The 25,982-nt window shown below is 38.0% G+C and overlaps 2 long non-coding RNA genes across 2 annotated transcripts in view; both read right to left on the reverse strand.

Moving 5' to 3' along the window:
* LOC311442302 overlaps window positions 1-20,978 on the reverse strand; it is a 39,173-nt gene extending 18,195 nt beyond the window's left edge. The window contains exon 1 of the long non-coding RNA XR_014696552.1: window positions 20,932-20,978. This is a non-coding gene — a long non-coding RNA (uncharacterized lncRNA). The remainder of the gene's footprint in view (window positions 1-20,931) is intronic.
* A 3,032-nt stretch (window positions 20,979-24,010) lies between these two features.
* Window positions 24,011-24,850, reverse strand: LOC311442368. The gene is made up of 2 exons (XR_014696585.1): window positions 24,498-24,850; window positions 24,011-24,396 (listed from the first exon to the last, which is right to left on the reverse strand). It is a non-coding gene; the product is annotated as an uncharacterized lncRNA (long non-coding RNA).
* Between the last annotated feature and the right edge of the window lie 1,132 nt (window positions 24,851-25,982).

Consider the following 25,982-nt stretch of genomic DNA (forward strand, 5'->3'; position numbering starts at 1 on the left):
GGATTCAGGTGCTCCTGTGCGTGGGCTGTTCCTCACTTCCCCAGGGATTCTTCTGCCATCCTCATTCTCACAATCCCATGCAGTTTCTTCAGCAGTTCTCCACCACCGGTACCTTCCCATGCCTCCTGCAGGAGTCATTGCTTTGATTTCTTCCTCAAACTTCTCCCTTGGCTAGAAGCTTGCTCTTACTAATCTGTTTCTTCTCAAATTGAAGCCTCAAGTTCTTTATTTTAGAAGGAAATTTGACCACTGTAAGGAAACTGAGCGACAACAGCTGGCTGATCAAATATACATAAGGAAGAATCTGCTGCCTGCTCTTTTATAGCTCTTTTTCCTGTAGTCATCATCCAAGTCTCTTTTTCCCTGGTACAACATTATAGCATATTACATGACTTGTCTGTCAGCGGCCTTGCCTGAAACACGCTCTCGGCATTGAACTGCTCCTGACTTCCAGATTGCCGTTGTTCAGCATGGAGCATTGAGCAAGATGTTTGTTAATCAATAGGTTTCAGATCTATGACACAAAATACAAACAGTATCTGGAGAAATAATAACGAGATTGAGCTAAAACCAAGTTTTGCCACAAGCCAAAGAGCAACACTCAGCTGTCCCGTCTTGATGCAGGGGCTGCATTTTTAGAGACTCTGCTCTGCTGTTTTTCACAAATTCAATTCTGATGATTTCTCCTAAGAAAACACACTCTTGTGTGGGGTGTGGAGGATGAAGCAAAATTTTGCTTACTGCTGGGCTCTTTATCCTATCTCTGTAGGATCTGAAGATCATTTATGAGGTAAATAAACAGTTTAAGAGGAAAGTGGATACTCTACATTTTTATCCAGAATACAGGATAATATTGAAATAACATCAAACATTCCATAAGACCACATTCAACATTGCAGTATGTCCTAAAAATACCTATAAAATACTACAACATAATAAAAGTATTAATACTTCTTTGCTAATGAAGATGGAAGAAAAATTTGAAGGCATCACTCCAGGTTGACTGAGTTTTGCACCACTTGAATCAATTTACATTATCCCAAATTTAATGTACTGTATATGCATTAATTTAGAAAATTGAATGCATCAGAATAATGAGCGGTATAGTAACTAACTTCATATAGTAACTGAGTTACCTGAAAACCAAAATTATTTCATATTTCCAAGTAAAAATAATCTGCACATTTATGGCTCTTAATGACTAGATCAAGTGGAAAAACTGAATGCATATCCATCAGGAATTGTATGCATAGTTAATTAAGTTTGAAATAATAAATGCCTGATTTCTACAGGATAGAGTAAACATCCAATTAAAATAGGATGCGGCGTACACTTTTCTTTCTCATTAGTCAAAGCATAAAGCATTTTAACATTTCCTAAATAATTTACTTGTATTAAAATAAAGTGAAATGCTTAAAATATTAATAGGGTACTTTACAATGCTGTAGTCAATAAGTTGCTATATGAAGGTAATGTAAATAATTTATGTCTCTATTCAACAGCAAGAGTCTGCAGTTCTCAGCAGAGCAGGGTCCCACCAACGCAAGGGAACAGGCATCTGGCCAAGTTATACGAAAATTGCAATTAAACCCTATAGACAGCAGTAGAACCTGTTTGCAACATCAAGCTCAGTGACCCCAACCTGAAAGCAGGGAATGAACCAACCCGTCTTGCTCTGTCAATGACCGGGACCAGCCTTTCGGTAGGTGTAGCTTATACCACGCTATGCCCTGTCTGCTAGTTAGCTGGGGGTAACACAAAAAAATGGGTCAAGCGCTTCTTGAATGTAGAAGAAAGCCTGAGTCCAAAAGGACAGAGGAACAGGTGCCTTCTGGTGCATTGCTGAGCCTCCTCCATAGCATTAACCAGCAGGTCTCCACAGCACATCAGGACACAGCCTGAGCACTACAGGTAATCTCTGACACCACCTTCCTTGCATCATGCGATCTCCTTAACTGCATAAGTGGTTTATTTGTGAAGCCATGGATTTATAATGCATTTGATCAACTTCCATAAGCATGTGTGGTGTTGACACAGCCCATGTGTGCCGGACCGTAACCCTTCCTGGAACTGAAGGCAAGGGCAGAATTCTCAATTTTCTAAAGCCAGATGGACACAAGTGGTTTTAAAGCTGTGAATTTGAATAATCTGGGTTATGATATGCAAAACACAGCAGGCATTTCAGCTTCAATTTTCTGCTAAAAGTCAAGGTATGGATGTTAAATCTGGGCTCTCTGATGAGAAAAACACATGTACTGACTATCCAAGCAGATTGCTGTATCCAGTGAATTAGGACTGCAGTACATTACCAGTGAACACATAATAGGCCTGTGCAGCTAAACTAAATTAACATATCTTTCCCACAGATCATTTTGCAAAGTAGAAGAAATTCCTCTGAAATGTTTTGTTACATCCTTATAATAAATAAATCTTAATTCCATAATAAGAAATTATTAAATACTGTCTTTTATCAAGAGATAAAAGTAACATCCTACTAAAACTCAGAATTATAGCTCAAATAATATATAGAAATGTGGCATTTGGCTGGGACAGCTTTTAAGATATTTCAAATGTTAGAATCACTTTTCATTAAAACTGTGACTGAAACTGAGAAACTGGCATAGTGCCTTTTTTTATATGTACATTAAATCATGCATTTCATGGCAAGCTTTTTACATTTTTTTCTGTTTATAGAAGTCATGTACAATATCTTCTTTGAGTCAGACCAAGATCCATCTGTATAAAGGGAGATATATTTGCCTTGTAAAGAAGAGAGTTTTAAAAATGTACTGCCCCTAGAATCCTTCATTGCATGTGCTCCTGGACTCCTTGGGGCTGCCACCTAAAATGGCTGCTCCACTGTGCTCCCTCTCCCCTTCCCTCAGGACTTGCTCTGCTGCAGCACTTTTTCTTTACTAGTTGTATTGTTATGAGAAGCTGCTCTTATAAAATGCATTTTAAGAACCTTTTGTAAACTGAAAAAGCAAGGCAAAGAAATTAAAATCAGGCTCTAGGCCTGAAAAGACCTTTGCCCCAGGGAAAAACTCATTATTTGAAAATAAGATGATTAGCCCCAGACAAAGCAACTCAAGCTGAAACGTTCTGTCTGTGGTCCCTGGGGCTTCCATCAGGTGTTGGAGGTGGCGGCATGAACCATCCCCACCACCCTTCAGACAGTGCCTGCTCTCCCCAGGCTGTGCAGCCTTCTCACCTTCAGCACCACAGAGTCCTCCTGGAGGTGAGACCATGCTTTTCCTCATGATTATCACGCACCTTTTTAGCAAGACAAATGCCAACTACTTCTTCAACTTCCCAAAGTACCCCATGGCTATCAAAAGGCAACAACTCACTGCCACCATCTGTGCCTCGCTTCTTTCTAAAGAGTCTCATTTCCATGGCAAGTTTTGTGGAAGCTTAAATTAAATTTGGGACCTAATTTTAAACAGAATCTCAACCTCCTGAGTAAACAATAGATGGAACCTGCCTATTAAATCATTGTGTTTTAATTAAATTCTTTGCAGCTTGTGAGTGCTTTGAACTGAGCTAGGTGAAAAATGCATTGTAATTTTAATAGGGTTATATTTTGTGCTAAACTCACATAGAGCAGTGACACAAGATATATGCTGTGTTACCACAAAATAATGCATGGTATTTTGCTGATAACTGCACACTTGGTACATGACAAGGTAGCTTCACAGAAGAAACAAAGGCAACATGAAGTGGGCTATTTTCAGTTAGAGACTTAAATCTTTGAGAACGCATGAGCATTTGTCGTACTTGCTGCCAAAAAAAAAAGTAAATATTCGTCCTATTAATGATTCAGGCTTCACTGAAACCTGAGGGAAATCCACCTATTGATTTAAAAGGCTTTTGTATCAGGCCCTTAGTGTGTTATTGAAAAAATAAAATAGAATAAATAAGAAATTCACAAAAATGAGAGAGGCGAACATGGTTTCTTTCAGTAGTATGTGAAATAGTAATGGACCTGAATGAAAGAGATACACAGCAAAATACTGGCAAGGTGTTTTTTTTTTTTTTTTTAAACAACACCATGAAAGTTAGGAAGTTGATTAAAAAAAAAGAGAAGAAAAAGTTGTAACTTTAAAATGACCTCCAGCACCATCACTGAATATCTCCGCTTCTTTATCACAGCCTTTGCGAAGCTATCTTCCCATAATGCTACTGGCATCATAAAGTTTCCCAGTAGGAAATATGACACACTCTTAAAACATATGTCAGAGATTTCCAGAATTGCAAACATGGTATTTTAGATGGTGAGATTCCTTTCCTCATAAAAGCATCTTTAAATTGTCTGACAGAGAAAATTCATATCAGGAATAAAAACCTGGCCCCAGCGGAGTCAATGAGAGTTTTATGCCTGATGCGAGTGGAACCAAGATTTCATCTCCGCTTTTTTTTACAGTTATTCCTGTATGTAAGTACATGCTGATAGTGTCAGCATCTGCCTCGGCACCAAGTGAGGATGAATCAAAGGGGCCATGCACATCCCCGAGATGGAGCCCTGCGGCACCACTCGGTGCCAGGGCTGTGCTGGCTGGTGGGTGCAGCTTCAGAAACCTGGAAACAAACAAAGCAGGAACCTCTCACACTGACACGTGTGAGTGATGCTTAGAAACCGTAATATATAATGCCATAGCTGATGGGTTTCTGCTTGTAGAGACCTGATTATTCCACCTGGATAGTGGCTTAAACAAAAGAACAACCAGACAAAAGAAATATATGTGCAAAGTCCAAGAAGCAGGCTATTATTTTCAATGGAGTTTTTTTTTTTTTTTTTTTTTTTTTTTTTTTTTTTTCCTGGCATTAGCTGCAGTAAAATGAATCATGCAGAGCAACATTTTTCACAAACCCCAAACATCCTACATTCACATAAAACTGATGTACACCAGGAACGTTCACTGGGCTGTAGAATGGGAACAAAGAGGGCTGCAGACATACAATTTGTCATCCTGATTTTATATAATAACAGGATATAAGCATATAAATGGATAGGTTTGGCAGGTGAAAAGGAAAATTATAGGGAGAGGGGAATATTGTAGCTACCTCAACAGTGGCCATATTGCCAATAGATCCTTTTGCCATTTGACAGCTGTCTTACGAAAGGGCTGAAAAATCATGTTTACTCATATCAACCTGATCTCTCTTTTGGTTATTTAGGACTCTACATATTCCATGAAAAAAAAAAGAAAAAAAAAAAAAAAGAAAAAAAAAAAACATTTTCAGCTTCTAACTTCAATTGAATTACCATGAAATACACATATTTGTATGTGTGCTTGCTGAACCTTTGGCAATAGATGTGAATGATAAGGTACTCAGGTTGGCTCATTATCTTGCACATATGAGTTTACAATGTCACATAGGAAAAGTGGCTTTTTCTACAGAGAACAAGAATGAACAAAGTTTAATTTTTCCAGCTTGATATCACTATTTCTTTTAGAGATCAGTGGGTGGTCAGTATGCAAAGGATGTCAGTGAGCCAGAGGAAATCGCTTCTGTAGGACAGATGTGTAGAGAAGCCCATGAGGGCTGCCCTCTCTACTAGTGTGTGACAGAGCCCAAGCCCACATCCCTACAGACATGTGCTGGGGATAGCAATGCGAGAGTGAGTTAAGGAAACGCTCAGTAAATATCTGACAGATTGCTGCTGCCGCTTCTTTTCTTTAGGGCTTGTTTTGTACTGTACTGAGAAACTTGTAATACTGGACTGAGCTGAAGTGGTGACATTAAACTAGGTCCTTGTGCTTCAGGCTAGGTCTAGTGTTTCATCCAAAATGAGATCATGAATAGTGCTAACTTTGTTGTTGACAGACCTTTCATTCACTATGAGCAGGTGCTTGGGGCAGTTTTCTTATGCTGACCTGATCATTGGCATTTGGAGTAAGAAACTTGGAGAAGGAAGAGTTATTTACTTTCACTCCACTGAGATAGCATTTCTCTGAGCTATCTTCTCCCAGCAAGACAGGATTCAGAAGAATGAAGGATATTATGTAGTGCAATAGCATTTCAGTCTTTGATTTTTTTCTTTATATTTTCCAGAATTTTGCTGAACAGTCCCAGTATCAGGGAAAGTTTTTTAAGGGGTATTGACCAAACTACTGATTTTGCAGTCTCAAGTGTTCATACACATGTTACGGATTTTAGACATTCACCTACCTGACAAGCAGATGCAGTCACGTAGATTTGACGCTTATTCGAATTGAACTGGCTTTAAGTGGAAGAACAAAACTAGTGGCTTAAAAACCTTTCCTCTGTATGTGATTTATCCATTAGGCTAGCTGAAAGCAGAGATAGCAAGCCAGCCAAATACATGCATATATACATAGAGACATAAGGTCAAAGAAAGAAGAAATGTAACTATTACAGAGGGAACAACTTACATTTATAAAGTACTAAAGTATAAGAATAATGGATGAACTCAACAAAAACCTTTAAAGCATCAACAGTAACCTCAGCAATAGTTTAGCCAGCTTATACTAATGAACTCAGAGTGGTTCACCTCGTAATAAATGGATAATGAGTATATAAGAAATTGCATACATTAATATCTTTTAAAGTTTTTTTTTTTTTTTTTTTTTTTTTTTTTTTTTTTTTTAAAATGTAAATGGTTCCTTGATGTCTCTGTACTGAGAAATAGTGGGACAAGAAAGCCTATGCTATACCCTTATTGATCTGTGTGGAAGTACAGGAGTATTTTTGTGGTAGGTAATTTTACTTCGTAAATGTTTGTTGGATCCAAATCCTCTGAAATTCTGTGTATGGATGCTACTTCAGCTTGATGTAATTTTAAGCATATTTTTATAAGTTTGAGTACAGCTTATTCTGAGTCTTTTCTATTTGCCTGTACACACTTCTTGTAATTGCTGCCAGCAGCAGGGCTTTCACCTCAGCCCACAACCAACAAATCCCGTATCTAACATAAGAGTAAGAAGTATGGTCTGCCAATGGAACGTGCAATTGAAAATATATATTTCTAGGGTAGATTTAGATTAGATATTAGGAAGAAATTCTTATTATAAGGGTAGTGAGGCACTAGAACAAGTTTCACAGAGAAGCTGTGGATGCCCCATCCCTGGCAGTGCCCAAGGCCAGGCTGGATGGGGCTTGGAGCCACCTGGTCTGGTGGGAGGTGTCCCTGCCCATGGCAAGGGGTTGGGACTGGGTGTACTTTGAGGTTTCTTCCAACCCAAACCATTCTATGATTTCTCACACATTAAATTTAACGCATAGGTCAGCATGAAGTGAAGTTCAGTGTGACAGTGCGGAATAGGAGTTTCCATGAACAGGTACCATAAGTTGGTTTTGAACAAGTATTGCGTGTGGCATGGAGGCAGGGAAGAATCCAGGATCAGCAGCCTCCAGAGGTGCACCATGAGAAGCCTCCGTTCCAGAAAGTGCAAAAGCACTAATCCAGAATTCCTATAATTTAATGCAGCTGCCAGAGTGTTGATACTAACAAATTTGAAGACTACCCATGGACTTTCAGTAGATTTTTGTACTATCTATGCTTTCAGTCAGACTTTTTATTTTCTGTGCAAAACTGCCAAAATAAGTGCTAGATTCTGAAACACAGAATAAGAAATTTCCCAGGGAGTTATCTGAAATAAATATTACAGAGGAGTTCATTTTAACAGAGTTAATCCACCCAGAAATGGATAGCAGCAGATATTTAATCATGGCATATCCAGTTTAATCACATTTAGAATCCTCTGGAAATTAAGCTTATACAACTTCCTTAATTTAGAGGACAGTATAATGCTTAAGTATTTAATCTCCTTAGGATTGATATTGGACTCAAGTCTTTTGCAGAGTTTCATGAATAGATATAGCACTCTCCTCATGTTGGGAAACTTCAGAAACTCAAATTAATAAATCATCAATTTCTGGCCCCAACAAGATAGCTTTTTTTCTTGGGGGGTGGAAGGGGTACAACTCTATATCCTAAAGTTTACAAATGATTTGCTTTTGGCCTTGAATATTTATCATTAAGTCTATTAGGGCTACTGTACTCTTTTTGGGTTCCCTTAGGGAATGGGTACTCCAGCACGATGGTTCTTTTCTTTTCATTAATTTACAGCTAGATTGAATAGTTTTAGACCTTCTCAACACCCACTGGGGAACATTTTTATTTCAGTAACTTTTAGCCCATGCTAGAATTCCTGTAGCATTTTAAGCTACAGGTTTATGCTAGTGAGATACGGTATGGATATGACAGGCCACAAGTTATAAATCATCCATTGCTTTGATTTTGTTTAGCCTACCCTGAATTTCCATCCTGCTATTAATTTTATCAGATAGTCCTTACAATATTTTATGTAAAATGCCTTGATTCTGGTAATTTATTTCCAAATGGCTTCAGAACAATATTTAGCCCCGCTCTGTTCTTGTTTCCAGGGAAGGCTCTTAAGTCAGAGTGATTGTGGTTGATGGTAAGTGATGGAGGAATACGGCAGTTGTAAATACAGTATGATTTCTCACCCTGTCCATTTTCCTAATGAGAAACCTGACTAGCCCACAGTTGCTTATGTATACTTTGTATAATGGGGAGCCTGCAGACTGCACACACCATCCACCTCCCCCTGCTTGCCAAGAAGCGTAATTCCTGTAACAGCACGAGTCAGTGCTCATTTGCAAAAATAGCTTCCTGAAAACAGCAAGGCTGCACAAGGCAGCTACTATTCATCAGTATGAGTAATATGTTCAAATATGGATCCTAAATTAAAATAGCCAGTGCAAAGAACAAAAATGAAAGTATCAAAAATAACAAACAGAAACAAATTAATATTAGTAAAAATATTCACTAATAATGACTTATTTTCCACACCAATCCTTCAATCAAAAAGTCATTCCGAATGACATGCATCCAGGGCTCTAACACCATTCTAGCATTGAACTATATCTCATAAAATAAGATGATGCCTTGTCTCAAGATGTGCTCTAGTAATATAGTATTTGGAGTTTTACACCTAACAATAATTTGATTTTTCTGAATTTATTGATGAAGAACGGGCTGTAAATTCCATATGAGTTCTTTCACTAAAGGATACAAAATATTTCCCACAACAAGTATAGGGAATAAAATTGAAATAATAAATTTCAAACTCATCCAGGCAGGCAAGTTCAACACTAAAGTAAATTCATTGGCAGATTTACAATTAAGTTCCATATGGAATGGAAATTATAATTATAAACACCTAGAAATGCTATAGCAGCTTGTATCTTGAAATCAGCAGGGAAAAATAACACATATTTAGTTTCAATAAAGTCATAATTCCTGATATCTTCAATTACCTGAGAAGAGTGGCTTAATTTAGCAGATTCTTTGAGAAAGGGGGGTTCTGTTTAAAATCAACTACTCCTGTAAACAGAAGGGAAGCATAAACCATTTCATTTCACAGGAAAAAGAACTCCTGCAAGCCTCACCTCCAAGAGCATCTTGTTGCATGATGCTGGATCCTCAATGCTCAGCTCTGCCCATGCTGGTGGAACACTTTTTGCCCAATATCAGGCAAGCCAGCTCAGGAGGGCAGTTTTGATGATGCTTGCATGAACCAACCTGTTATTAACCTCCCAGAGGGGGATGTGGGTTAGCACAGAACCAACTCCGCTGCAGCAGTTGCCATAGTACAAGGGAAGAGTCTCCTCTGAGTATTTTACAGAACTTTGATTCTTCAGAGCATATTTTGAGATAATTTGCAAGGATTAATTTGTTTCTTAATTTTTAGCATGTGAAGCCCCTGCACATCATAAGCTTTCCTTGGATGCTCCCTAGCCTGTAGAGAGCTTTCTGCTAGCTGGAGTGGCTTATCAGTGCCCCAACATGAACAATGATTGAAACCTCTTATGCAACAGCTGCTCTGGCTTTGGCTGTAATAATTTGGCTTAGATTTGCTTCTCTTTCTTATCAGTGTTTTATCAGAATGACTAGAAAGAGTCACTAACCAAACTGTACAAGTCTGTGCTCACACATTTGTGTTTATAGGAGGTTCTGAGATGATTCCTGCAAGGCTCCATAATGCAAAAAAAAAAAAAAAAAAAAAAAAAAACAGTAATTGTGCTGTGATTTGCACACTTCTCAGCCCAGTAAAAAACGGTGGAGCTGCATTAGTTCACAGAAGTCTATGCAGTTGGTCTGGCAGATTGACATTTGCCTTCCATAAGAACCTCAGTTCACACCCAGCCGAACATGGAAACTTCCAGCATTCACAGCAGATAAGTTTCCAAATTCTGATAGTGAAAACAAACCCTACAACTGTTCTTCAGAGATTTTTTGTTGTGATTTGTTTATAGCAAAGATTTTCTTAACAAATCAGCTGAATATTACCCTATGAGAATATTTTTAACTCTTCTTTTAAACTGAGTTTACTTAGCTTGGAGAATCTCAACAGACTTTATTTTCAAAGCCAATTAAGCTCTTACCATGAAAATTGAGTGTTGTATCCATGTTTTTTTTTTTTTTTTTTTTTAATGGACAGATAAATTGCTCATAAATATGCCTGAACACACCTTCAACTTGGATTCAAAGCATCAATAATAAAGCTTTTCTCTTTTTTGCACCAATGAATTTTTGCCGTGGAATAAGGATATGAATTTCACCTTGTATGTCTCAGTGGTATGTTAGACTTACATTTCACATTTAAACATACATTCTTTTTTTTTTTTATTTTTTATTTATTTTTTATTTTTTAGAATTTTGGATTAAATTCTTTCATCCAACCCTACTGCTTCATGAAAACTAAGGATTGTGTAGAAACATGATTTTCAACAGTTTTATTTGGAAAAAAAATAATCTAAGAACCAATATTTCCAAGTTCTATCCAGCTGGAAAGGATGAATTGGAAATCAGTTTATTTTGACTCAAAAGGAGACATTTAATTCAATATCACCTTGCAGAAAAAAAAAAAAAGTATTCAAAAATCTTTTCTTTCAAGTGTATAATAAAAGTCTGCCTTTCCAAAGGAGTGGTCATCCTCCAGCCATTTATTTTGATTAAACCAACCCAATCTTTTCCAAATGAAAGTGAAGCCTTTTAATTAAACTTGATATAAAATCACTTTGAATAGCTGATAGATTTGACTAAAAAAGTGAGGAAGCAGTGAATAGACTTTTCTTCATCAGATTTTTAAATGATTTCAGTAAATATATATTAATCTTTCCAACAAAATGATGAAATTCAAATTGCAATAGATCTGTACGAGGACTTCATTAACCATTTACTCCTCTCTCTCTACTGTTGGTAAAGATGAATGAAGAATAGCTTCATTGAATGTTGTAGAAAGCATAGGAATTCACTCTATTGACAAAAAGTGGATTCTCAGTTTCCAGTTATTTTGAATTCATGCAGATCTGCATGTAGACCTGCATTTATGACATTATGACATTTTTTAGACATTTTCAAAGATGAGTACAATATTATTAGAATAACAGATTATATCTTTAGTAAAAATAAAGTACTACTTTATCTGCAGTAGTACTACCAGCAGTCTATTCATTCTCCTCTTTAGCACAGGGATTATAGATTATGCAAGCACAATCTGAAGCAGTGGTGAGGTGCATTATTTTTCCCTACTTTAGTCATGTACATTACTCCCTGAAAATTTAAGTAATTCATTAGTTTAGTGCTACTGTGTTCTGGACATGTTGAAGCCAATGAGAAACTTTCATTTCAAAGGGTCAACATTTCATCTGATGTCTGTAAAAGCATATGAAATAAATTATTGTATGGTTCTGGATCTGTAGTGAAAAAGACTTGTTTGGCTCTTAAAACTGATGGACCATCAAAATAAAGATGATTCCCTTTAAATTAAGGAATTTTCCATTGAATTCAAATGATAGTTTGGTGTATAAAATATTATTTAAAACTGAAGAATGAAACATTTGTCTAATGAGAAAAAAATCTTTGACATTTAATGACCATTTACACATTTTTGACAACATTTTTTTATATCAATATCAAACCTTTAAGCTAGTTGCAGAGTTGTACTAATTTTTTCCTTGTTACAACCCTCAATATAATATGCACACTTTTAAAAATGTTCCAAGTTGTTTCAGATATTTTCTTGAACAGGATAGATTATTTGCTGACACTTATATAAAATAAACTTAAATAACAGGGGTTTTCATGTTACAAGATCTGTGCACATATACCAAACCAGAGTTTGGTTTTGAAGGTCTTCCTTTTCCTTATTTACAAGGCTGGATTGCCTGTACACTGTCTAGACTCTCAAGAAGCAAGTCCTCTTCCAATTAATATTTCAGTGGTTGTAACATTTCCTGGTTTCACAGGAGTGTCAAACTCCGCGATTCACCATGCAGGTGAAGTAACAACAGCAGTTGGTTAATTGGTTAAAGCAACAAACAGAATAAACCATGAGATTTGCAAGTAAGTAATTATTGTATCTGGCATATAGATACCTGCAGGCCTGCCATACAGAAGAGCTAGATATTGCCTAATCACCTACATAATTATTATTAATTCCCTAATATAAAATTGTTTTAATTGCTTCCTAGAAGCTCCCTTTTTATCTGGCAGAGATATCAATGGTAGGAAGAATTAGGCTACAGTGAAATTTTGGGCTGAGTTTTAAGGTATCATTTTGAATGGCCCCAAGACCACATAAATCTTACTGCAAATGCATGGATCCAGGATTAACTGTAGACTACAACTGAAGTAACTTTGTGCCGTTTAGGGGAAAACCTGACACTTCTTTCATTGATTCTAATCTAATATGCTGTAAAGAATATTCACAAGGGACAATTTAAATCAAAGGGAAAAACAGAAAAACTAGTAGAACTTGGTTGCCTCGACATTCTATCAAAATTACTTTGCTGTGTCCACCAAAATTCAATCTTTTCTCCTCACAGATCCTGCATAATCCCTTATCAGTGTTACCACTTCCCTTATTTTGCTGAGTCTTCTGGCAAATTCTACATTCTAGTATTTTAAATCCCCTGTTCTATTTTCTGGGTCAGTCACATGTCTGTTATTCTAATAATATTGTACTCATCCTTGAAAATGTATAGCTCCAATTCAACAGTCTTTCTGTGCTCCTAGCATTTGTTTAAAGTAGATGGAAAGCATGCAAGAGAGCACATACATGCCAAGGACAGATTTGCTTTCCCAGTCATCTTTTGCTATATATCTCATGGTACTTTTCATTGTTAAACAATTGATGCATTACCTTGAGAAGTGGCAAGTTACCTTGGACATTTAGTACTCTTCCTATCAACACAAAACAAAAACTAAAAAGATCGACCTGATAATTTTTCCTATTAGTAATGTCTCTCTTCCTGCACATGAAACATGGAAAGTTCAAGGACAAGGCAAATGACTGCAGAAATTCTCTGTGAGTCAAAGTACATACTGGTAAAAAGCAAGAGACAAAATGGATCATCTTTTTGAGGCCAACTCCAATTCTTCAACTGATGTTTAATAAAGCCCTATCATCTGTCAACTTCACTAGATATGAATTCTTATAGTCTAAGATAATATTCAGTGTAAGAAATGACCATAATCCTCTGTAATTAGGACTTTAAACAGAAAAGGGCCCTTCAGATTTCACTTTGCTGCGCAGCCCTGGTGCTCTTCATTCTGTTTAGTGATAATGTTACAACAAGACCTTGACTGACATATGGGGCACTGACTGGGGTTTCTGGTAAAGGCAGGCAGAATTATTTTCACTTAATGCTTGAATAAAAGTATCAAGCATGCTTTGGATGATGGATGGAATTGATTTTTTTTCAGGTTAAACACTTAAATGTTGGATCACATCTTATAGGCACTACTTAAATCTCATTAGTATAGCAAAGTTTGACTTGGTATTGGTACTTTTTTCATCCCAGTAATTTCAGGTCATAATATGTAAAAAAAAAAAATATTGTTCATCCTAACAGGAACAATACAGTGTATTTAAAAAATAGAAGGAAAGAAAACCCATTGCAAGAAAGAAGTTTTATCCTGGAAATTATTATGCTTTTCTATTAAAATTAAAATATTATTTGGGAGGAACAAATCAAGAGAAAAATCACAGTAGACCAAGTCCATGATGAAGGAGAGATTAATTTCTCAAGAATAAGAAAAGCTGCAACTGAAGCTAGGACATAATTAGTATTCACATCTTGAAAGCAAACAAAAACAGTTTTTGCTCATGGCTTCAGGCATCCCCTGTGGGCTGGATGCCCAAAAAATTAAGACTTATGCCCATTTCTACCTCAGGAGTAGCAAGAAAGAACACTACTGTTTAGGGTAGATAGAAAATAAGATGAGCTAAATATTAACATTTAAAGAAAACAAAAACCACAGGAGACCACTGATGGTGTCTTTAGCCTACTGAGTACTTTAATGGTGAGATTTACATAGTCTGAATGAATCACTGTTATTTATTGCTTTACGGCATGATAATATAAGAGAGAAGGGCTGAGGACTTTGTATTTCCATTCTAGCATTTCTTTTCCTCAACAGTTGTAAAAATTAATACACTGTATCTTGGCATAGAAGACTCATCAGCAAGCAGTGGCATCTAGAAAAAGGAAAGACAAATATATGCATTTATAGGTGAAGAATAGTCCATTCATGCCACTTATAAATGTAAATGTCAATGTCAAAAAAGTCAATGGCAGCTGCTTGTAAAGAATCAGCTTTTCTTAAGAGCTCATTCTTTCATCAGCTCCACAATGCATTAGCTAGACATTTAAAAGCATTAATCTAGCTATTACTTATGAAAATCTGTCCATTTGCCATTGAGGCATAAAGCAGGAATTGTTCAATAAGAAGGTGATTTTTTTGTTTAATCACCCTTTTCTGACCTCAGTGACACGTCCATTTCCATCAAAGCACTTACATATGCTAGTACTATAGATTTGTGTGTAAAACCTATTTTGATCTTTGAATAGAAGTGTTTTGAAGGTTCCTTTTCCTAAGCTGCAGAAATATCAATAGCTGTACACAGAACAAGACCTCTTCTTGTTGGAAGATTAGCAGCAAGCACTATTTCCAGTAGACAGAGGCAGACTGGAGTTGCAAGCACCTGGCTTGTCCCTGCACAGCAGTAACACCCTTGGGCAATGCCAGTAGCTCTGGCTTTAGCTTCTACTTCTCTTACTGCTTCCACAACTACCCAAAAGAAGATTCTGCCCTGGCTTGGTGTAGAAAAACAGCACAGATGCTGACTGACCCCATTAACACACCTGTAGAATGGCTTCAAGGAGAGTTTTGAGGTTTCAAGAGATACCCAAGGAGTACCAGGGCTGGAGGAACAGGGTGTGGGAGGAGAAATGGAGGTACGTGGTGCAGGACCACCTTAGGTATTACCCCTAACCAGCATTTGGTACCTGAGCCCTTGACATAAGTATGGGCAAAACTGTCATAGAATGGCTCAGGTTGAAAGGGACCTTAAGGATCATCTAACTCCAGCCCCAACAGTCCAGCACAGGCTCCTTGGGACACAGATTTTAGTGCCCATTAATGCATCTCCAGTCCTGTTCAGCAGCACAGCTCATTAAAGATAGTACAGAGCAAACATGATGCTTGTCCCTTTAAATATTTTGATTGCCTATAGCTTCACAGTTAAGATATCAGTCGAGTACACTTTAATTAGCCCAGAGGAAATCACAGTAGGGATGAAATGAGTTGGGTTGTTATTCTTCTGTTTTTACTAACAGCAAATAAAAGCATGTAATTAGCCTTTTTAAAGGCATTTTCAGGATCTTAAGGTTATCATAACTGTAAACAATAGTATATTTATCTAATCTGAGTGGCACTTGAAGTATATTTTAACTCTGAATAGGAAACATTAAAATTACAATTGGTCTACAGCTTTTTGAAGAATTACATATGGGTTGAAATATACAGTTTAGCAGCAGTTGCAAGGGAGAGATTTGAAGGTTTTCAAGCAGGAATATTTCTTGATTTGCTTTGGCAGTGTCAAAATATTCCTTTAGCAAGAAAGTAAAAATCTTTTGTTTTTATTTATTCCAATTCATTTATATTAAAATATTGGTTTGAATAATGCATTGGTATGTACAATATTCCATAATTCATAAACTGTGAAAGACTAAAATTTATCAACATAATACTCCAAATAAAATTTTAATCACTTTAAAGTGATTTGGTATAACTGAAATAAAAAATAAATTTAGCAAATTGTTCTAAGATTTTTTTTTCCAGATTTTTACCCTCCTCCACATCAAAATTTCAACACAAGCTCCCAATCAGTCTATTCTCCACCCTGCTCCTGTAACCTGAATTTCAGATGAACCCTTAAGAGTGGTTTTCCCTTTGGTTATACTGATGTAAATCAGAAATTGTTCAATAAATTTACATCAGTATGGTCAAAGGAAGAATTGAGTCAAATATACTGAAATTTAATTTATTAGTTGTAAAGCTTTTAAGAGTAATTTTTCTGAAAGAAAAAATCCCAAAGATTCCACCTTCTGAAGAGTGTTTTGGATAGATGTGAAACTAACATCTGGGGAAGTTGTTTGTAATGGGAATTAATAAAGTAAACATCAATGGGAAACCACTGCAGTATCAAGCAATTATTTTATGGGAGATATTTGTACTGTTACCATCACTTTCTCCTTCAACTGGAGAGACAGCATACATGATCAGGGTCTGTTCAACAGGGTAGGAGCCTTTCTCTTGATTTCAGTGGAGGTTAGGTAAAGTGGAATGAGAGGAGCTTAGACGGGTTACTCAGCATCAGCAATAAATGGATGGGATTATTCACTTCCTCTTTAGTGAGAATGTGTTCTCATAACTTCTTTACACAGGAATTTGAGATTACCTTTGAAATTCTTTACAAGTATTATGAAAATCTGCAGATCATCCTTGGGAATACTGCAGGAGTGTCAGTTCTTACTAGGGATAACCCAGGAGGATATCAAAATAACTTGTGGTAGCACTGGAGCTGACCCTACAATGAAAACTGACTCTGCCCTGAGCATGAGCAAGCCTGAGTGAGAGCAGAGGTACTGGAGAAAAGGGCATCTTTAGGAGGGTTAAATTCCAAGAAAGCTTCATTCACAAGAAAGTTGTTTTGCTATTTTCTATTGAAAGCATAATGTAAATTAAGTTTCTGAAGGAAAGTTATCACTGAGTTCCTTAAAAAGGAATATTGTTCCTCTAACAGAAAAGCCCTCCATCCTTAAAGAATCTATATTACAAGCTTTATGGGACATGGAGGATGGAGTGCTGATCTCCCACTGGGTTCACTATTGGTCTTTGTCTTTGCATTTCATCTGAATCCTCCACTGGATTACACCTGGCACTGGCACTACCTGAGGCACAGCAGGAACCAGCAGCTGCACGTACTGGGGCATTCACTTCTGAAAGACACAGGACTGTTAAAATACTTAGTATGTTACTATTAATCACTACAAAATGAAGTGTATCCAAAAGACTCCCTTCTTCCATTTTGTAAGCATCAGCATTAGGTACATATATATATTTTTTACTGTCTGTGCAGTGATTTTTGTTTTTAACCCCCACAGAGCCAACACATCCATAGATGAATGAAATATTCATCCTTGTTTACTGATTACAGATGAAAAACCTTAATATGGTTTAGATTACCCAGACCTCTTCCTGCCACTGACTCACACAAAACTTGCCCTTGTTACGTACATCCCCAGTAGTATGTCTTACACACTTATTGATTGACAAATGTCAAATTCTGGGAGAATAACCTAATGAATTTTTAGCATCTATCACTAATCTTTTCTGGATAGATTCAGTAAAAACAGTATTATTTTTTCTTCACATGTGAAGTATTTCTTACAATAACGGATAGCTGCCAGTTTGAAAGCCTCACAAGATGGAGTTATCTAATTACTTTCAAAACATCACTAAATTTGTCCCATGAACACCATGGCTGATAACACCCACAAGTACATACTCTGCTATATAACCTTAATGCTGCAAATCATTATAAAATTCCTCTTTGTTTGCTATGTAAAAAGCTGCAAATATCAGACTTTTCGGCATAGAAAGATAGGATGGAGTACTGCTGTTATGCAAAACCACAAATGCTCCTCAGAGCTTCTGGAAAATCACCCCCAGAGAGGACAAGATGAAGGCATCAGCACTGAAGGGTATTTCCAACTTCAGCAGCTGAGACCAAATGCTACACAAAGCCAAATTAGATGATGGCTGCAGTGAGCCCCTGTGTCCAGTAGAGATTATGCAACACAAACTGATATCAATAGGAAATCTATAGGTTTTGATTTTACCATTGATGCAGCTTCCCAATTAAGCATTCTGTTTTGTGGCACTTGCTTTTTAGGTCTGTTCTCAGCAGATCCAGACAAAAAAGCTAAATGGACATCAAATATCAATCTCCCCTTGCCAGAAATGTATTGCCAGCCTGAACGTCTATTTTAAGACAGAATAATGAGAACATTTAGCCCTTTCAAGTTCTGGTTTTACTTCAACTAAAGCAACTACACATCAACTTAATGTCTTTCTTTATTCAGTGACACAGAGGTCACTGCTGTGAGATTTATTTGATTTCACAGTTTGGCTAATTAATTTGCTCATTCTGAGCATACACCATCAGCATTGCTTCTGGAGTAGTACTACCAAAGCAACAGATTAATTTACATGGTACAGTGCATCCAGAATAATTATTACCCCACAGAATTGTTATTGCTCGAAATCTGAGGGGAGAGGGAAGTTTCCTGCTGTGATAAAAGGGTTCTGTTGTGACTTTATCAGCTGAAAACTACGTGGACTAAATAGCAAAAGAAGTTCCTTGCTAATGTTGAGCAACACAAATATCTAAAAGCCCATGGAAGTGTTACAATACCAAATTTGTTTCTCAAATTTCATTCTTATGAAATTATATTAGCAGGCTCAAAATCCTCAAGCCACACCCATCCAACAGTATCAGCAGCCAATTCACATATCAGTGCCAATTAACACAACAGCACCCTGCTTTGGGAAACAAGTTCTTTATAAAGATGTGCTTGAAAACTCGTAGCACAGGTACAGACAGGAAATCTTAAGGAGACGATTTTTTTTTTTCCCCTTCTGTGATGGCTGATCAAAGTTCTCTAGTTCTTTAATATTTATGTGCTTTGACCAATGTATTAGTTTTTTTTTCACTATGCTGTGAGAAGCAATCTTGACTTCTTGTTGGACCTTTAATTGCTACACCTGATTCCCATTTCTGTAATCTTCAGCAGCCAAAGCAAAGTCCAGAGGGTGAAGAGGCTAGAATCCCAAAGGAGAAGTGTTTACAGGTGGGAGATCAAGTGTTAGGGCAGATCTTACTAAGAAGAGACAGTAAATCAAGTCTCCAGATTACCAGAGGAAGATGTGAACAGCTGACATTTTGGATGAAGTAAAAAGACATCAATAATTATGCTTTCCTAATTAGCCTCGGGAAGGACTTGAATAGCTGTCATCTACTCAAGTGAGCTAAGAACAGGTTAAGACCATTAAGTCTTAACAGGTAATTGGCAGACCAGATAGCATGTAATTTGCAACCAATTTTAAAGCACTCACACTAGCACAATGCTCCACACTACTTCTGATTTCCCCAGGTGACAAAGCAACAATGTATTGACCCAAGCATACAATGTATTTATCCTTGCATCCCATTCCTAGCTTCTCAGGAGCAAAGATAAGTATTTAGAGTAGAAAACACTAGGTTGATGGACACCTCCAGTCCTGCAGGCCTGGGAATACAGACAATATACCTAAAGAAGTGTTTCAAGTGCAAGTTGTTCAAACTGTTAGCAATGTGGGAGGTTCTCATGGCCGGTATGAACTTTGAAGAAGTCTTCCAGGATGTTCTTATGATAAAAGGGTCCCTCTTGCACACTAAAGGAGCCAGCTCACTCTCCCTTCATCTCACAGAAAGGACATGCCCTATGCTGTGACAGCCTGCAGCAAGCAAGAAGAAAAAATCAAGCAGACAAGAGTTTTCTGTGTCAACAGTTCTTAGCCACAAGGATCAAAATAATAACTCTTGGAAGTCTTTTAGGGATTACAATAGTAAAGTTGCAGGACAACGATAATAGAGAAGTTGCTGCTGCTACGGCCATAACTCATTCACAGATCCTTCAGCAGAACAGGCTAAGATAACTGCTCCCATTTCTTCTCTCCCCCTCCATTTTGGGGAAGTTGTTAAGACAGAAGCATAAAATAAGCCAAGAGCATCCTGGAAGAATGTTTTTTTGATATTAGGTCTTCATGAAGTACGTTGGACTTCTAGTAGCACTAGGAACCTTTTTTTTCCCCTGATATGTGGAGTTTACACATCTACACCTCAGGCTTGAGAGGAGGTTATTTGCAAGTGTAATTTGTCCTATTTTGACCCCATTCGGAGGGTCAAAATAACACTATGCATTTACTTCAGGGGATTTTGAACTCTATTTCACTACTATGGTTTAATACTGCCACAGGGAAATCTACCAATCATTGCACATCAGAAAAAAATGCAGTGGTGACCCCATTTAAAATGAACTAGTCAATTGAATTGAAATGTTTTAAGATTAAGAACACAGAAATTTATTAACATTACTTAGATGTCATAATACTGTCTGCACATAATGCTAACCCTGCAAATAGATAAAAAGCATTTGCTCTACATGGAATAGGTAATGAACCTTTCAGTCAGGTCTTCTCTATAGCTTCCAGTAATCTTGATAGCTTGAACACAACTGGAAAAAAAAAATTCTCTCCTCTTGGGCATAAATGATTAAGTATTTCCCTGACACCAATGGCTTAGAACACAGTGGTCCATAAGGAAAGGTGGCCAGGTTACTCAGAGTTTGTGTCTATTCTATATCACACCTGAACCTTAAGTATCTTCCTTGAGCTCTTTTCTCAAGACTTCCATCTAGGTTCCTTACATCTCCTAGTCTCCAGTAATCATTGTACACAAGGCATTTACAAAAATCTCCACCTACCATGCTTTCCAAGTTTTTCCCAGCTCTAACAAACAGCCTGTTCTTGTTTCTTTTACCTAGAGAGTCAAAAAGGAAAAATGCACTTGCTTAAATAGATACCAATGGTTTCAGCCCACAGGTTCAGTGAGATTTGACAAAATTGAGGTGAATTGAATCACCTGTGTAACTCTGGGTTTCCAGCAGTAAAATGAAAGTAAAATATATGTGGTAAATTGAGAGGATATATATTTATAGTCACATGAAGATTAATGACAGGTTACACCCCAAAGGACTAAAAATGTCACAGGTACAGACATACATACATATATATATGTGTGTGTGTATTGATATCAATAAACACACACACATAGACACTATATTATGTATATATGCACATAAACATAGATATAACATTTATATATGTACTTCTATGTGTATCTTACCATTTTTCCGCAGATTATCTTCACAGAGGCAGCAAAATGAGTGGTTGTTCCTCCTGATAATTTTGTTAACTGATTGCTTACAAATACCTCCCATCCACTTTGCTAAGGACCATCATTAGACTTAATGCAGATTCTCAGGCTTGTCATGTTGTTCATGGTTCTTTGCTTTCAAGTAGTGCACCCACAATAGACATTCAAAATCCCTGAATGCTAGATATAAATACCGTATTGTAGCTGCATGAACCTGATTGAAAATGCTTTATCTGGTAATGGTACATGGAGCCTATTTCGCATCTCTCACATTCTCAGTCGTTCATTTGAGATCAGATCAGGCCAAAAGCTGTGATCATCGAATGTACAAGTAACAGTCTGTGTAAAATGAAGTGTGATATTGATCCACTGCCTAAAGGATAGGTCCCACTGTCACAAATGGCATATATAGATAGCAGTGTTGTACACAATACTTTCAAGCTAGGACTGGGGCTGCAGTTATGGTTGGGTTAAATTACTGGGGCAGAATTGCTTAAAAAGTGATACAGTGTTATGCAAAAGTCAGTTTTGTACTCAGAGCTGTTGCTTCTGTTTACCCCCTATGTTTCTGCTTTCAAGATTTTTTCCTTTTGGCCTAAAAGGAGCTGAGTCTTGCTGCGGGTAAGGCTGTGAAGCCTAAACTGCCATCGCCTAAGTGTCCTGGTACAGAAAAAACGTGGTAACCTCAGAAGCACTGTGCAGTTTGAAGTAGTGAGCAACTGGAAGAAGCAGCATAAATGCACTTTTTAAAAGAGTCTGCACTCCACATGATCTGGACCTCTGTACTGCAAAGGAGTGGAAAGTCTGCAAGTGTTAATTTGGCACTTCATGGCCTGCAGATTACAGTAATACCAACCAAGACTATCTACTAACAATTCATGGTTTTCAGATTATATATGACTTACAGAAGATGTGTCTGCTGCTCTGTCTTGTGTGAGTTCTGTCATTTAGTGACCTGCTCCATTCTCATAGATATTTCTATTGAGCAACAAAATATAAATTTCCTTTTCCGGTGAAAATCATCAATATACATGTACTATGATTACCAGACCGCTTATACACTTATAAAAATACAGGGGAACTAAGCTGTATACTGAGCATTACACAAACTGTGTACAAAGCACTATGCCATGTTTTTATTTGCTTGGTCTATTCAAAGTGTGGAAGGATATGAACTGAGTGCCTAATTAAAATGAAGTGAAACTCATAACAGTTTATTTGCACAGCAGTGCATTTGCCACATTAGTCATTATATTGCATTCAGTACCTTACCGTTTAGTTATAGTACACAAGAACTGCCACTTAAAATGAAGTGTAACATGTTCTTTCTTTTATTTGTGTCCAGAGCCTTAACCATCTGCTTTATGGGGCTTCATCAGTTTACACATCATGCTACTAACTGCAATGAAGCTCTAATTGAACATGTGCTTTAAATAATAAAAAGGATCCATGCTTTGTAGCAATAGGCAAAACTTAAGTGATTTACTTCTGATAACCATCCTACACATAAAGTTATGCTGGTCCTACCTTTTAATGAGTCCAAAATCAAGAAAGATAATGCCACTGTAAACTTTGTTCAGTTTGAAATTGTTCTTTTAGAGCCTTTCAACTGGAGGTGGAATTGCAGACTTGGGATATTTAAGTATATACATATCATATTTGCAGTATTTAAACAGTCTCCTCACTGTAGAGTATTTGGTTTTAGCTAAGAAAATTGCCATTCATCACGGCATATATCAATCTAGTAACACAGAAATGGAGGAAAGTGATGTATCTAAGTACAGACAGAATGATCTGCTTTCCAGGAGGACAAAGTTCCTCTGGTTCCTTTTTGGAGGTGCACAGTTTGTACCACAAGATGACCTGGGGAATCAGAGCTATAGATAGAAGCTAATGACTCAGATTTGGAGCCCAAATCTGCATGAAAGTAAGGGAGCAAATGTGCATCAATAAAAGTAAAGTTGCCATAAAAAGTAATGTTGCCCTTGTAAAAATTCACATGTAGCTATACTTATATGTGAATTACTGTGTGGAGGAATGGTTAAGTGAAATAGGACATGTTGATGTTGGGCAGTTAGGAGGCAATGGGCTAGTGAAGTACCGTACTCAACTCACATGAGTCTGGCACGTATGCAGCTGGCTGAGAGCCAATCAGGATCAAGGACACGATGCCCTTGAGCGATTGGGAAAGTCCCTAAGGCGGGACGGTGGCTAAAAGAAGGAGGAACAAACTGAAAAGAGCGGGAAATGTTAGCCAATGCTGAGCTTAGTTTTTGCAATATGTATGAGTTGATTATGTTCGAACTAGATAAAAGGCGACTGAGCTATCCATTAAAGTTGAAGTTCACTGTTCACTCATATTGAGCGTCTGTGTCTTCCTCCCGTCGACAACAAATTGGCGCCCGAACAGGGACCGGTCTGAACGGGATTTGGACACTGCTGGCAGTGATCCTGGGCCACGTGTTCGACGGAATAAGGGAGGATCCCGCCGGTCACGCGTCGCCGAGGTCTGAAAGGTGAAAGGGACGAAAACTTGGAGTCCCCGCACCCGCAGCTCGGAAGGTGGAAGGGAGTCCCCGCACCCGGGATGAGCCTATAAAGGGTCCCGCCGGAAAAGCGCCACCGAGGTCTTTGCAAAGGCTGCAACTGTATATATAAAGGTATGAAAGACAAGCGGCGTATAATTTGCTCAGATGCTTTTTAGAAAAGCGGAGCATTTTAGATATAGATTGTAAAAAAAAAAGAATTACCAGGGTTGTTAGCATGTGCAGTAGCGCAGGGTTGTTTTACAAATCCTGATACAGTTTTTTGAAGAAGCAGAGTGGCGTAAATTTGGGGACAAATTGTTTGATGTTATTAATGATATTAAGTCTGCTAAAAAATTTATTGAAGCCTTGGAGAACAGTCACTAGCGCTTTAGCTACACATCAGGCTGAGCAGAGAGTCGCTGCTGCCGCTACAGAGCGACTGGGATTGCCGGGAAGTGCTGGAGCTGGGCATTGCCCACTGCCGCCTTCGGAGAGAATGATAACGCTGCCTTGGGGCTACGGGGCAATGGGAGCCTCCCCACCCCCCTCAGTCACCGCCACGAGCAGCGCTGCGCTTGGAGTTCACCGTGTGGCGAGTCGGCACAGAGCAGAGGGACGGACATCAGGACCCTGCAGCCTGTCTGACGTAACCATGGAAGCAGCGGCGGCTGTGCTGCTTCTCTCTGGCATGGTTTTGATCTGTGGAGACCGTGCATGGCAAGGAGTACCAGCCAATGCTTTTGGAGGACCGTGTTACCTAGGGCGACTCACACTTTTCGCTCCAGATTTACACTCGTGGCAGAACTCGACAAGGAGCAGAAGAATTAAACGAGAACTAAAAACTTTGGGTTCTGACTGTAATGATGATGTAGAATTGTGGGGTCCAGCAGAAAGATTCTTTGCTTCTTTGGTGCCTGGTGTGGGAACTGCACACGCTTTGACTAATAAGCTTGCTTGTTGGGCTGTTAAACAATCAAATGTAACAACACAAGTTCTTTCTGAAATGTCACAAGATATGGAGAGTCTAAGACATGCTGTATTGCAAAATAGGGCCGCTATTGATTTCTTGTTGCTGGCTCAGGGACATGGGTGTGAAGATGTAGAAGGAATGTGCTGCTTTTATCTTTCTGACCATGGTTAGTCAATTCACGACCAGTTGAAATGGTTAAGGGATCATACACAAAAAATTGTAGTACAAGATAATTGGTTTGAAGGTTGGCTTAAATCTGTTTTTGGGAACATGGGTGGATGGGTTTTCTTAGTTAAAGAGGGACTTCGCTTTCTACTTATAATTATATCGATTATAGTTGCTGCACGTATAATCCTTAACTGCCTAACTAAGAAACTAGAGCAACTCACAGAGAAGGTATTTGTAGCGCAAAATAAAAACGGGGGAATTGTGGAGGAATGGTTAAGTGAAATAGGACATGTTGATGTTGGGCAGTTAGGAGGCAATGGGCTAGTGAAGTACCGTACTCAACTCACATGAGTCTGGCACGTATGCAGCTGGCTGAGAGCCAATCAGGATCAAGGACACGATGCCCTTGAGCGATTGGGAAAGTCCCTAAGGCGGGACGGTGGCTAAAAGAAGGAGGAACAAACTGAAAAGAGCGGGAAATGTTAGCCAATGCTGAGCTTAGTTTTTGCAATATGTATGAGTTGATTATGTTCGAACTAGATAAAAGGCGACTGAGCTATCCATTAAAGTTGAAGTTCACTGTTCACTCATATTGAGCGTCTGTGTCTTCCTCCCGTCGACAACATTACTGATTTGATGAAAGTCAGTGTGCATCATGGCATGATCTAAGCAGATAAAATTTTGATGCTTGCATCCTTAATATTGCAGTAAGATACAAGTCTGGGATAAACTTCATTTTCAGTTGTATTTCTGGGATTATGCACTTGCAGAATATAAATAAGCAGCCTGTGTAGTGAAATCTAGCTGATATGCTGATTTGTAGATGACAATTTCTACCCAAGCAAAAGTTCACAACATTTTAATTTGCCATGCAGTGGACACCTACATTTTGTGGGGAATGATCCAACAAAGTGGGTGATAATGTGTCTGCTG

The sequence above is a fragment of the Aythya ferina genome (genome assembly GCF_964211825.1).
Source record: "Aythya ferina genome assembly, chromosome: 10".
NCBI classification, from domain to species: domain Eukaryota; kingdom Metazoa; phylum Chordata; class Aves; order Anseriformes; family Anatidae; genus Aythya; species Aythya ferina.